The sequence below is a fragment of the Mus caroli genome, chromosome 10 (genome assembly GCF_900094665.2).
Source record: "Mus caroli chromosome 10, CAROLI_EIJ_v1.1, whole genome shotgun sequence".
In the NCBI taxonomy this organism is placed as follows: Eukaryota; Metazoa; Chordata; class Mammalia; order Rodentia; family Muridae; genus Mus; species Mus caroli.
The window spans coordinates 66083050-66086331 of NC_034579.1; positions in this window are offsets into that span (position 1 = coordinate 66083050).

Consider the following 3282-nt stretch of genomic DNA (forward strand, 5'->3'; position numbering starts at 1 on the left):
ACACACACACACACACACACACACACACACAGATCACACACACACACACACACACAGAGAGAGAGAGAGAGAGAGAGAGAGAGAGAGAGAGAGAGAGAGATTTGAAATGAAGACAGAGGATGAAACTAAAACATGACAAGATCTCTCATATTCATAGACCTGGAGAATGAACAATGGCAAAATGCCCTTTACTAATCAAACATTGTCTGAGGACAATACAATGCCAATTAGAATGCCAACAGAATTCTTCAGAGGAGAGGACAAAATATAAGAAGAAAGAGGAGAGGAGAAGAGAGGAGAGGGAAAGAGAGGAGAGGAAGAGAAGACAAAATCAGCCTGGAAAGATAAAGCAATTCAATCCTGAACAGAAAGCAAAACGGGAAGCATCATCATGCCTAATTTAAAGATATCGTGGAGCTTGACCCTGGCAATAAAGAACTTAGAGACCAATGGACCAGAGGACCCAGAAATACATTTCTACATCTTCCACCAACTGACTCTCAACACAGAAACTTTCTTAGTTAGGGTTTTACTACTGTGAAGAGACACCATGACCAGGCAACTCTTATATAGGACAACATTTAATTGGGGCTGGCTTACAGTTGCATATGTTTAGTCCATTATCATGGTGGAAAGCTGTACATCTTGATGTGAAGGTATCCAGGAGGAGACTCTCTTCTGCACTGGGCAGAGCTTGAACATAGGAACCTCAAAGCTCATCCCCACAATGACACACTTCCTCCAAAAAAGCCACTCCTCCTATTAGTGCCATTTCCTGGGCCAAGCATATTCAAACCACCAGGTACCAAAATATATGTTGGAGGAAAAACAGAAGGACAGCTTCTTCAGCAAATAGAGCAGCGTAAGCTGCATATCCACATGCGAAAGAGGTAGAGTCTACCAGTGCTTTGTTGTACAATAATCAATTAAAATGTACTGAAGTCTTAATGTAAAATGTTACAGTGCAAATACCAGAGTAGGTAGACACAATCAGTGTACTACACATTTATGGAAATATTAATGAAATCAATCCATTTAAACAATTAATGTCTTAATAACCATAAACATAATAATCAAACAATAGTAGTGACAAACAATAATAAGAAGGACAGAAGGAAGGAAAGGAGGAAAGGAAAAGGGCAAAAGCAAAGAAGAGGAAATACTCAGTGAGTAGAAGAGCCAGGAAACATTGAGAAGGAGGCAGAGACAAAAAAGAGGAAGAAGAGAAAGCAACAATACAATGAAAATATGCGTGTGTGTGTGTATGGATGTGAATGTGTATGTGTGCATGTGTGTATGTGCATATATGTGTATGTATGTGCATGTGCATATGTGTGTGTATATGTGTATTTGTATGAATATGTATGTAATGTGTATGCATGTGTGTATATATGTGTGTACATGTGTATGTATGTGTGTGCATATATATGTATGTGTGTGCATGTGTGTACATGTGCATGGGTTTGCTTGTGTGCATATGTGTGTGCATGTGCTTGCTTATGTGCATGTGTGTATGTGTGTGCATCACTGTATATGTGTGTGTGCATGTATATGTGCATGTGTGTGTATCTTTGTGTGGTGTGTGTGTGTGTGTGTGTTTGTGTGAGTGTGTGCATGACTGTATAAATGCATCCTGATTAACCAAACATCAAGTTTATACATTATGTAAAATTAAATCTATCTCATGGAAGGATAACTCTGTGGTTTACAGCACTTATTGCTCCTGCAGAGGACCTCCCTAGGTTCTGTTTCCAGCACCCCATGGTAGTTCACAACCATCTTAACCCTAGTTCCATAAAGTATAATGGCCTCATTCAGTGCCATGGCCTTACAAACACCCTTACATATGTACTGGCAAGACACTTGTATACATACAATAGAAGAAAGTAATTCTTTAAAATTAAAGTTAGTAACATTAATGAATAGTTCTTGTCCATTGCCTTCCCCATGCAGACTATTTGACAATCTGTCCTAACCCCAGTAAAGTACATTGTTCATCATTCTTCACCTATCACTCGCTCCCTACTTTGGATTTCCAAGCTCAAGCCAAATTGAATTGAAAAGCAACAACAAGAGAAACCAACATACTCTCTGCAACAGGGAAGCAAATTACACACCATCTGTGGAGGTATTATTGAGTAGGTCCGTGAACAACTCACAGATATGCCAGTATGTTAATGTTTTATGAAGTAGTGTTTTCATTAAGAGCATTACATACTTACATTTTAGTAATGTACCCATTTCTTTCTGTGAACAAAGCACAAGTGTTTGTAAATTGCTAGTTTCTATAGCTCACTCTAAAATGTACTTATATCTTGTTTCAGGTTCTTTTCTAGTACAGAAGCAACTTCAGTGGGAGGTTTATTCTGGCTCATAGATCGAAGGGTATGGTCCATCACAGTGGGACTGTTCCCATGGGAAGAGAAGACTTGCTTGAACGTAAGATCCCTAAATGTCTGGTCATGGGAGGTAGAGAGAAGCAAACCAGAAGCAGAGAACTAACTCTAATGGCTCAGTTATGTTAGCGAGGAGCACTCTCAACCCAAAAGTTCCACAGTCTCCTAAAATAGCACCATTTGCTGGTAAACATATGTTTAAACATATGGGACCATCAGGGACATTTCACATTCAAATTGTAACAGCCCTGACAATCCCACAATGACTTGGACACATTGAAGATCAAAAATTCAATTAACATAAGCCCTTCAACCTATACCCTACCTTAAAAGCAAAGCTAACTATACCCTAACATGTGTTTCACTTCATGATCATATGACTCTCTGAAATCAAAGGCTAGCTGCCGTGACCAGAACAGGAGAGATTTTCATAATTTATACAAAATCAATATGACCTTTGATTTGTATAGATTTGCTCTGGGGGAAATACCAAATTTTAGATTTGAAGTATGGTTCCATTTTCATGTATGCTGCTTTCCGGTCATAATAAGTTACAAGAAAACAAACAGGCATTGTAAGTTGAGGATCATCCTTATTTTAAAGCCATAATTCCCAAAGGCTCCTTGAATTTTCAGAGACCTTTTTTAGGTTAATATGACTTCCTTGTGATAGCATATGACAAAGAAACTATTTGTTGATAGTCGTTTTTAGACAGAACCCAGGAACTTTCCATTTGAGAGAATTTTAAGCATGGTATCCACAGAGCAGAGACACAGAAGATGGTGTCCAGCACTGATCATTGTCTGCCAACATGTTTCATCCATCACAATAAGCCAGTGTTGACCTGAAATTTTATGAAGGGATAAACCTTTCTTGTTTTTTTTTT